At 44.8% G+C, this 11410-nt stretch overlaps 1 pseudogene; it reads right to left on the reverse strand.

The window, feature by feature from the left end:
- The window catches only part of LOC128124092 (carcinoembryonic antigen-related cell adhesion molecule 1-like), a 30127-nt pseudogene extending 21087 nt beyond the window's left edge, over positions 1 to 9040 (reverse strand).
- Positions 9041 to 11410: the final 2370 nt, after the last annotated feature.

Consider the following 11410-nt stretch of genomic DNA (forward strand, 5'->3'; position numbering starts at 1 on the left):
ACCTTCCCTATTTGCAGAAGATACCATAGTATACAAAAGTGACCCTGAAATTTCTACCAGAAAACTCCTACAGCTGATAAACACTTTCCCACCTTGCTGGGGAAGACTGATTGGGTGAGTTGAAGTGAGAGGATCTTAGCAAGTGTCCTTTCCACCTCTCTGTGTTTCTAGGTTCTCTCTCCCTTTCCTTCCAATCTCCAGATTCCATCAATTTCTTCCAAGCAATCACGTAAAGCTATGGGAAGGTGAGACAGGGCGATTGCGATTTTGTGTGTTGAATATCCAGTGTTTCCATAGCTATATGTTTTCTCAAGGTCTCAGTTGTTGCAGCCATGAATAAGTGGTCTCTTGTGGCTGTGATCTAAGTGACAGAAGGCCCAGGCTATTGACTCTCAATGGACCAGCTCCTCTGCAGAGACTATTGTTTCTGCAGTGGAGTAGGAAAGCAAGGCAGACCCTGTGAGACCCCATTCCCCTCTGCTTGGTTACTGTGGAGAACTGAGCCTCTAACCTGCAGAAGCTCTGTTGGAACTGCACTGCAATCTGCGTCATGCCTCCTTCTCTGCCTCCACAGAGATCATATCTGCATGTGTCCTGAGGGCTATCCCAGGCTCACCTTCACAAATATATCCCTCCACTAATACCTCGCTTGTCTCAGCCCATCATGGTCACATCCTGGAGGATGAAAACTAGTAAATTACCAGGTTTAGAAATTTTGCATCACATTCCCCGCCCCCTGCTTTTTTCTCTCCCATTTTCATTTAGTAACCATGTTACAGTGGCTTCACCTTTTGGATAACTGTGTCTCCCCACACCCCTTATGTACCAATGCCGTACTAACCTTTTTACTCCTTGTTGTAACAATTTGGGGCTCAAACCTCACCAGTCGGTTCAAGAGTGATTATTAATGCTAATGTTGACCAAGGTGGTATGGTATTTATAATGTGACTAGCCCAGTAGTTGTATCTGGTTTCATCTATATGATGAATCTGTCACATAGAAATTATTTCCATTCAGAGGATGAAAAACTGGAGCTTAAAGTGGTTTTCAAAAATTACTTAAATCTGTATGGTTAATCAGAGATAGACCTGGCTACCTTGCTTCAAGGCTAACACTAGTTGTGGGAATAATTGCAGCTAACATTTTTTTCTTCCTCTGTGTATGGTATTTTGCCATAAAAAGGTTACTTGATTATCATATTAAGTCTTTAAAAACTACTATGAGACAGGTGAAGGATGTGATATAACCTAGTATCCTAGCATCAGAGACTGAGGCAGGATGATTGTGAATTTGAAGCAAGTCTGGGTTATATAATTAGACCCTTGCCTATGGTGATATCTTATTTCTACTGAAATGTGATTTTATTTGCATGTTAATAAATAAAGTTGCCTGGGGGTCAGAGCTAATGGCAAGCCATAGCAGAGCTGGGCGTTCGTGGTGCATACCTTTAATCCCAGCACTTGGTAGGCAGAGCTAGGTAGATCTCTGTGTGTTCAAGGATACAGCCAGCATTGGAGACACATGCTCCAATGTGTGTCTGGAGGTCTGTACAGACAGGCAGTGACGAGGCAGTCATGTGGTTGGTTTTACAACCAATGAGAAGGCAGAACAGAAAGTCTATATAAAGACAAACAGACAGGAAGTAGGTCTCTTTCGGAGAGGTCTCTTGGCTGAAGAGGATAGCTGCAGCAGGCGGGTAAGGTTCTTAGCTCTGATCTCTTTGCTTTCTTCTTTGCATTGGTTCTGTGTTTCTCATTTAATAAGACTGTCAGTTATATCTACACTTGCCCCCCTAAAAGTTCCCCCATCCTAGTGGAAGGAGAAAACTAAAGATGAGGATGAAGATGAACAAAACAGAGACTAGAGTAACTGCAAAGAAAGCTGGTGCACCAAATGTTGGTTCTTCAAAAATGAAGGGCTTTGTGTATGGTAAGCAATGCACTACCACTGAACTGTACTCTAAGCTCTGCCTTCTAATTTTTATTTAGAAACAGGATGTCACTAAATTAATCAGGCCGGCCTTGAATTGGTTGTGGTAGGCACTTTTAGAACTTGATACTCTTGCCTCAACTTCTTGAGTGGCTGGATTTACAGGCATGAGCCAGCTGGCCTGAAAGACTTTTTTTAATAGACGACAATATCAATGAATGTAGTCTATCAGTTCTATGCGCATCAGATCAAAACCCCAGTGGCATTTTGCACAGAAATAGCAAGTCCATTCTAGCTGTCCTGAAACTCACTATATAGATCAAGCTTGCCTCAAACTCCCAGAGATCCACCTGTCTCTGCTCCCAACAGCTGGGGTTAGAGGCAAGCACCACCATACCTCGCCTTAAAAGTATCTTGAAAAAAAACAAGAATAAAATTGCAGGTCATCCCACATGATTTCATAATTTTAGTAAAAAGCTGCAACCATCAAAATAGTCTAGTGCTGACATAAAGGCAGACATACAGATCAGTGAAATAGAATTGGAAAGCCCAGAATTGCTCATGCACACTGGCCATGATTAATTAAAGATTAGTTAATATGATCAATATGTGTGTTTAGGGGGCACAGTTTTGCATATATATTATCATGTGTGTCTTATCTGAGCAGTTGGCATATCAGGCATTTCATCTATCACTTTTTATGTTTGTTAAAAACATTCATTTCTGCTGGCTCTTTTGAATTAATTGGTGTGAAACAGAGTTGTCCTATTGAGTTGCAGAAATTGGAAGGCATTCTTGCTATCCATTTGACCCTCTGTGACCAGATAAGTTTTGATTAGGCTGCTAAGACTGCACAATGTTGGAAGAATAATCAGTTAAACAAGGGATGTTTGGAAAATGTGATATACAGGTAAAAGAATGAAGTTAAGCCTTCACCTAACAACATATACAAATCAACTCTACATAGATCGAAGACCTGAAATGGATCAGAGCTGAAAGTCATGAGACTTTTAAGAGACGGGATGAGAGCACCTTGAAATTGGATTTCAAATGTCTTTGTTATGATGCCAGATGCATCATATGGGCCTTTTGGCTGCTGATATGTCTCTACACCACATGCATGTTTTGTACATGAGGAGGACAGAAGAGGGTGTTGATTTCCTGGGAACTTGAGTTAGAGACAGTAATAAGATGTCATGTGGGTGCTGGGAATTGAACCCCTGTCCTTTGGAAGAGCTTTTGGGTTCTTAAATATTGAGCTATCTCTCCAGTCTCATAAACCATACACACACACACACACACACACACACACACACACACACACACACACACACACACACTCACACACACACACACACACACACACACACACACACACACACATACACACACTATTGCACATCACAAAAAAAAAAAAAAACCAGTTACCAGAAAAAAGAGTCCTGTGCAAGGAGGTCATGCTGTCAATGTTAGCATGAGGATAAGAAACCCAGTAACTGGGCCACAGAGATGGCTCAGTTGGGAAGAGTGCCTGCTGTAGCTACCCCCAACTGCCACACAGAAATAAATGCACAAACAAATGTGGGCCAGTGAAATGGCTTAGCAGATAAAGGGCTGGTGCACCCACCTAAGTTTAATCCCCTGTCCCTGGAGAATTGGCATCCACAAACTGTCCCCTGAACCCCACACATTGGTGTGGGACATGTACATAAAATGAATAAATATCCAAATGTATTAAAAATAAGTCATTACAGGTCCTTTCTATCTATGGATTTTATATTTATGGATCAAAACCTTGGAAACAAACTACTTGGAAAAGTATGTCTGCAGTGAAAAATGTATTGTTTCCTCCTGTCTTTGTCCTGTACTCAACACAATAAGACTAGTGTCTATGCAGTATTCATATTAGGTATTGGAAATAATCTAAAGAAGTTTTAAATGTGTGTGTAGGGGGTGTAGAGGAACATGAATATTTTACTACATTCTGAGGTTTGACTGTGTTCTGACTCAGACACTAAACTCTTAATCACTTTGCATTTGTATTTGCTATATTGCCATGTATTGTTATTATTGACAGGATCTCACAATGTAATCTGGGCTAGCCTGGTATTTCTTTTTTTATAGAGAGATTTTCTATTCATTTTACATATCAAACACAGATTCCCCTGTCCTGCCTCCTCCTGCCCCCAAGCGTTCCCCTCCAATCCACCCCTGATTCCCACCTCCTCCAAGGCAAGGTCTTCCATGGGGAGTCAGCAGAGCCTGGTACATTCAGTTGAGTGGCCTTGTACCTCTATGCCTCCTGCTTCGTTCTCTCTCTCTTTTGAGACAGGGTCTCACTATGTAGCTCTGGCTAGCCTGAAACTGGCTACAAAGACCAGGGTGGTTGGGAACTCATAGAGATCCAACTGTCTCTGCCTCTGGTGTGCTGGGGTTAAAGGCATGCAGCACTGTGCTCAGCTTGCTGGTGTGTTATCATGAGATTAACATGCATCCATCACCAAGCTGGCTGTATTTGTTTCCTGAAAAATGTTTTTCTCCTTGTGACTTTAACCCATTCTGCACTGTGTTGATAAAGAAACTGCCCCCACCCCAACACTACGGAGTAAGAGGGGAACGGAGGTCACTCACCTATTATGTCCAGCTGGATAGGGTCACTTCTTTTGGAACCGAGTGGATTGGCTACACCACAGTGATAGTCCCCAGAATCCTCCCTCCTGGCAGGGATTATTTTGAGGGTTCTGTTTTTCTGGGTCAGTTGTATCCTATTTGTGATATTCAGACTCTGGCCTTTGAAGAACCAATGAATGGAGTTATCATTGTCCCTTGTCGGGCACTTCAGGAACACAGAGACCAGGTCTTTGCCTATGGTTTTGTTGACTTGGATGGAGGGTTTAGTCACTGGATCTGTGGATAAAAAGGGATGGGGCCAGCTGAGAGTCCGTCACACTCAGAGATCTCAGACTGCTCCCAGGATCCATAGAATGAAGTGGCGCTCTGCAAGATCACATCTTTGGCTTGAAGATATGGTCTGCAAGAAGAGAGCTCAATCTTACTCCATGAAGATCACTCACAGTGACCCTGACTCAGGATATTTGTGTAGATTCCACACTGGGAGCCTCTTCAACCCACCTGTCCAGAAATCTCATGGTGGTTGGAATGTATTTCCCAATGATTTTTGTGGGAATTCTTGTTCCCACTTTCTGTGAGTGTGAACAGTCAGGTCCATCTTTTATGAAATAGCCTTGAGTGTATTTTTAATTAAACAATTTCTCATGGGGTTAAGATGGCCCAGCTAATCTTAAAGGTGTTAAAGGGTATACCTCAGGACTGGGAGAAATCTCTAACTGAAAAATATCTGTTTGTAGAAAAAATTGTATTTCCTGCACCATGGATATGAATTAAATGCTACAGAGAAGAAGTGAATAATCACAGTGCTGACCACAGCCTGCCACTCTAATCCTCAGTACTGATAATTTTTGAGACAGGGTCTCACTGTACAGTCCTAGATTGCTTGGATCTTGCTATGTAGACCAGGCTGGGCTCAAACTCACACTATCTACCTGCCTGTTCCTCCTCAGTGCTGGCATCAAAGGTGTGTGCCACCACACTCAGCTGACATTTGTTTTTTGAACCTTGAGAAGAGTAAGCAAAAGAACATCATCAACTGTCAATGACATGGCTCACCCTGACTCAGAACAGGGCCCGCAGACACCTTCTCCACCCACTCTTTCCATCCCATGGAGTCAGAGCTGAGCCAGCCACCCCATCAATGAGACAGGAGCAGACCTGGAAGCAGAGGTCCAGTCCCCATCTGTGGGGAATATTCTCCTCCAATTTGAGAATAAGAATGTGAGCACAGTTGAAAGCCCTGGGTGTTCCTTGTAGGTCATGGAGGTCATAAAATGAAAATGGAGTGGACAGGAAAGCTTGTGTTAGGTACAGAAAGTTATCTTGATCTTGAGGCTCTCCTAACCATGGAAAGTCCCTCCACTACTAAAGGCTTTCCAAGACTGGGAGAACCTCCTCCTCACATTGCAAGCTCAATCCCTATAATCGAGAAATCAGAGAACCAGGGGCCATTAGACACAGGGATGGAGCAGGAGGTTTGGGGGAAGACTGAGTTTTGCTTGTTCCCATAGACATGGGCTGGAAATTAAATGCTTCTGCACCTTCCCAGAAAGCCAAAAGACTCCACTCCAAACCTGGTGTTGATATTTCAGAGATCCACTTACTAAGGACTCTAATGTTCTTGACTGTGGTCTTACTGAGGACAGTGACAGTTATAGATGAGGCAGGTATAAGATCCACTACTATTAGTATTGATGTTGGGAATATAGAACTCTTGGGAGGATGACTGGAGCTCTCCATTGACAAACCAAGAGTATTGTGCAGGTGGGTTAGCATCTGTATGGCAGCAGATGTGAGGTTTGTTCTTCAATGGAAATGAATATTTGAGGGGTATATGATCAGGACATCTGGACCATCTGGAGCAAACAGAATAAAACCACATGTGATGTCAGCAGAGGGAAGGGGAAATCCTGGTCTGTAGAAGGACATAGTATCTCTTTGAGCTGTGCTTTAACCTTAGTTGAGCAAGTCCTACCCAGAGCTGGGGTGAAGATTAGCAGAAAAGTACTAATACAGCATGCACAAGCCCTGATCTATCTCAAGCACAACACACAAATATCCCCACTGCACACTCTTGTGTGCACTGAGACTGAGTGTGACATGTCCCCTGTCTCCATTACCCTGAGCCTTTCTAGGCAGAAGTCCCTGGAGACCATTCATGCTCAATGCTGGGCCTGTCTACATGTGCTTGGGCTGGGCCAGGATGCCCTGACAGCCTAGGTATCTGTATGGTAGGTCTGTGTCATGAACCCAAGGGGACTGGGACCTAGCATGGTATAGCTCTAGCCCTCTGTATTTAGGCAGTTGGGACCAGGATGAAACAGAAAATATTTAAAGTAATGTTCAGAGAGAATGGGTCCTTGGGGAGTCCCTCACTGGGTTCCAGGTTCACATTCATAGGGTCCTGTGTCAGTCCTCACAACACTGAGTAAAGTGAGAGTCCTGTTGTCCTCAGACAGCTTCGGCCTGTCCTCTTCTGAGAGGCTTTGATCATTTATCCTCCATAGGTAGGTTATATTCTGAGTCTTAGGCTCACACATTAATGCTACTGAGTCCTCACTGTCCATGGAATTGGAATTGTTGGTTGTGATATTGGCCTTGGGTATTGGTACAGTGCTGACCACAGAGAGATGCTTATCCTGTGTGGTACTTCTGATTCTTGCAAAGGCCTCTTAGGACCAGAGAAAGTCTCTTAACTTCCAGCCAACCAGATCCTTAAAGAATCACGCAGACTAGGCTCAGTGTGCTGGGCTCTGCTGACTCCCCATGGGAGACCTGGATGTGGGGGATGTGGGGATGCAGGGTGGCTTGGGAAAGAGGGCTGGGGGATGGGAAGAGGGAGGAAGGGGGATCTGTGGATAGTATGTGGAGTGAGTAGAAAATTTCTTAATAAAGAAAAATGAAAACAAGAAAAAGAAAAAGAACATTAAAAACAAAAAGAAAAAAAAAAATCAGGCATGAAAAAATTTCAGGCAGATGGAGTGGCTGAGTGCTCAGAGATAATGGGGCCTCCTGTGCTGTTTATGGGAGAAGAAAAGACTTTTTTTGAGTGAACTGAACTGCAGTGTTTGTTGATGATCAGACTCAAGACTTGGAATCAGAGACCTCATTTTATCTCCTGGTCCTCACTGACCCGTTGCTGCCTTGAGACACAAGGTTCGGGTCCCTCCAGCCACACTGACCTCGCCTGCTTTGTGTAGACCAGAGCCCTCCCAGCCTTTGCTGTTCAGGGCTGTCCTACAGATAGGTTATGATTAGTCTTCCAATTGTGCTTAACTGAGAAACATGACAGCCTGTCAGAGATCTCACACAGCCCAGGATCTGGCTGACATTTAGGTCCAGCTGGGCCACAGGTGGACTATTCTTGTCAGGTGTATGATGTTGATTGACATGAATCAGGGAGTCCTGATTCCACGAAATGATCTAGAAGAGTGAAGGTCACTTAGTGCCATTTCCTTGGTGGGGAGGCGGGAGATGTGGCTGTGGACAGATAGCTTGTGCTATCCACAACCTATTGGACCCTGACTCTGTGTTTCCTGTCTCAGTTTCCCAATAATAGGACACATGGTAAATGATCATTGCCATGCCTGCAAGTTAATCTTAGATGTCAACAACAACCTGACCTTCCACCAAGCAGTGTCTATTAGTGTTTGCCTTCAGGAAATAATCCTTAGGCGGGACCCCCAGAGGCAAGGAGCTGCCATTTGTACACTTTTCCTTCTATCTCTTTAGGGCTCTTGACCTTCCTGGGAGGTCTCAGAAGACCATCAGAAGAGCTGGCTGATTGCCTTTCCTACCTCTTCACCTATGCTGAGCACAGTGTGTCTCAGGAGGAGATGCTCAGGTGACCTACCTCAGACATGGCTCTCAGAGGCTGACTGTCAGCAGGCTCCCAGTCTACAATCCATCATCGTCCCCTGTCAGCTCCAATAGATCAAATTCCAGCCCAGTCTACAAGCTTCTCAGCATTGCTGGACCAGTCTGGAATGGAATTCTTGAGCAAAGCTATTGGGGGGGGGGGTCATCTCTCTGTGAGACACTCATGGTTTCCTCAGCCTGGCCCTGCCAGATTCCTGAAGGGTCTTCCTCAAGGCCATGGTCATGGTGAGCATCTAAGACCCTGGGAGAGTCTAACATGCCTGAGCTCAGTTACCTCACCGCCTCTTCTCTGAGGGTGGATTCAAGTGAGGTATCCTGACTTATTGCTGTTTTTCTCCACTGTGTGTCCTTAACTAAATGTTTGTATCACAATGTGGGGACCATAATGCAGAGGCATCCAGGAATGACAACCATATATGTGAGGTAGGATTAGTTCCACCCATGACCCAGAGGTTACAGAGAATTACTTACAGTATACCTGAAGCTGCACGAAACCTTCTTCACTTTCCTCATGGTAATAATCCGCTAAGAACTTGTATGTTCCTGCATTATCCTTATTGACATTCTTGATGAACAAGGACCAATTTGACAACAATTTCATATTATGTCGGTATGCAGGCCCAGGAATACTTGTGCCATCTTTTCTATTTGAATATATCACGTTCGTTTCAGATCCTTTTATCTTAAACCATTTATTGAGGTCAGGTTTCGTGAAATTATAGACATTTAGAAAAACGTTATTCCCTACAGCAGCAATGGGTGGAACTGCTTCAACAGTGAGGGATTGTACAGCGGTTTCAGAGCTCCAGTAGGTTAAAAGAGAGACTAAGAGGGAAGAGAGAAAAAATTCTATCAATATTAGGACCTTTGCTTTGGTAGAACTTTGAAATGTGAGTGTTTAACTCTCAGCCTTGGTGTGTGTGTCCTGTTGAGGGGAGGTCAGCAGTTCACCCCCATTCATCAGTACCCCTGAATTTTCCACTTTATGAAACTGGCTTCATAGTGTCTTCACAGCTCACCCCTCACTGCCCTCAGATCCCTACTCATACTCAGAATCTATGGTGAGTGTAGCATGTCTTGTCTGACCTCCTCCTCTAAAGACTCTGTGCCTTCATTTTCTGACCTTTCCCTGCTCTGTTTCCTCTGAAGTGTTTGTCAACCCCTGAAAACCACCTTCTAGATGTCCTTGCTGCTCTGTCTTCCTGCCCAATAGTAGCAGGGCTTTCTGAGGAGGACTAGTTTGATTTTGATTTAAACCTCTCTACTTCAAACAGGTTCAGATACCTGTGAGCAAATCAGTGTCCCAGAGCCTGGGGTTTATTTGCGGATTTCTCAGGGTCCTACATAATGATGTTGTTTACTTGCCCACTTTGAGTTTTACTTGAAGAGTCACCCTGATGGAGTTGTCAACTTGAGTCTTCAGGATACAGTGACCAGTGCTGATAAATCTACAATGGGGAGCAACTGAGTTTTTCCTCCCCAATTTCTGATTCCCACCCACTATGAGCTTCCTGATGGTCTCAAGCTTCAAGCAGAGCCAGATGTAATTTCTCAGGCTCTTTCCCTCTCCCAGAAGACTCCATCCAGTCTCTGAGCTCCCCAAATCTCTGTTCCCGAGGAATGTCTCCTCACCAGTGAGCAGGAGTCCCCTCCAGAAGACCTGTCCTTTGTGGAGAGGGGCTGAGGTGACCTCCATATTCTCTATTGGAGGCTAGGCTTTTCCTCTGGAGAGGAGGTTTGTCTCTGAAGCTGCTGCCAAGCTGGGCTCCTCTGGTGTCTGCTCTGCTTTTATTTCCAGACCTCAGCCTCCTCCCAGAGGAGGACACTTCCTGGAGTCAGATGGGCTGGGGGTGGAGGCTGTGTGTGAATATTGTTCTGTTCTTCTGTGAGTGCTGCCTCCCATCCTTCTGTTCCTTTGTTGTTCAGTGTTCTAGAACATACTCTGAGCCAAAAGGCTGAGAAGTGTCCCGAGAGAACAGCAGCTCACCCCAGGGCCTTGTCCCTGAACTTCCTAGAGCCAAGAGCATATTTCCTTGAGACCCCAAAACCTAGCAGAGCCCAGTCTGCCCTGTGATCTCAATGCTCAGGGAAGGTGGGATTTATTCCCAGCAGAGAGTGGCAGTCTACTCTAGGGGCAGGAAAAGATCCAGCTGAGTGATGTCTGTGGAGGGCCCAGAACTGTCAACACCACTGTCACCAATCATGTGTCTGATGAAGGAATACATGTTATCTCAGGGGTTCATATTCTGGTGTGCAGGAGAAGGTCACCTGTGTTTCCTAGGAAGAAGACCCTGTGCTCCAGTTTCTTATGGAGGGCATCAGGGAGACTCCTCCACCCCCAGCTTCCTTCGCTGGCTGAATGTGATTCAGGTCTGCCCATGCCCTCCCTAACCTTCTGGGTTGCCTTTGCTCTCCTTGGTGATTGCCCTGTGATCTCTCTGTCTTTCCTCATGGATGATGAGAGGAGGGAGGGGACTACATAGGGTCTCCTTGCAGAGTGGGAGTTTCAGAGACACTGGAAATGATTATGTAAGGGAGCTCCAGGTCTGTTGGACCTGGGATGGAAACAAGGCTGCAAGATAGGTTCACACCTCAAGCAGAGTTTTCCCTGTTGATTATGCGGTTTATTGTCATCCCCTGTTGTTCTTGAGGAGACCTGCATCTCATGTTTGGGCTACTACAAGGATGGTACCCAAGCTGCAAATGCTGGAATGAAGCTGAGCACCAAGTTTTCCAGAAAGGTTCCAGTGTGCAGCTGCCTTTGAAGATCTAGGCAGATTTTTGCTGGAGACCATAATAGCTGAGGTGAGACTCACTGCTTTTTTGATCTGCAGTTCCAGAAAGGCTGATGATGTTGAGCCTCCTTTCCATGTGTTTTTATTGGATTTTTTTTATGTCTTGTTCAAGACAGGAATATCCAAGTCCTTTGCTAACTCTAAAATTGTTTTATTACGACTTTAAATTTTAAAGC

The sequence above is a fragment of the Peromyscus californicus genome, unplaced genomic scaffold (assembly GCF_007827085.1).
Source record: "Peromyscus californicus insignis strain IS unplaced genomic scaffold, ASM782708v3 Scaffold_4__1_contigs__length_199733344, whole genome shotgun sequence".
Lineage (NCBI taxonomy): Eukaryota > Metazoa > Chordata > Mammalia > Rodentia > Cricetidae > Peromyscus > Peromyscus californicus.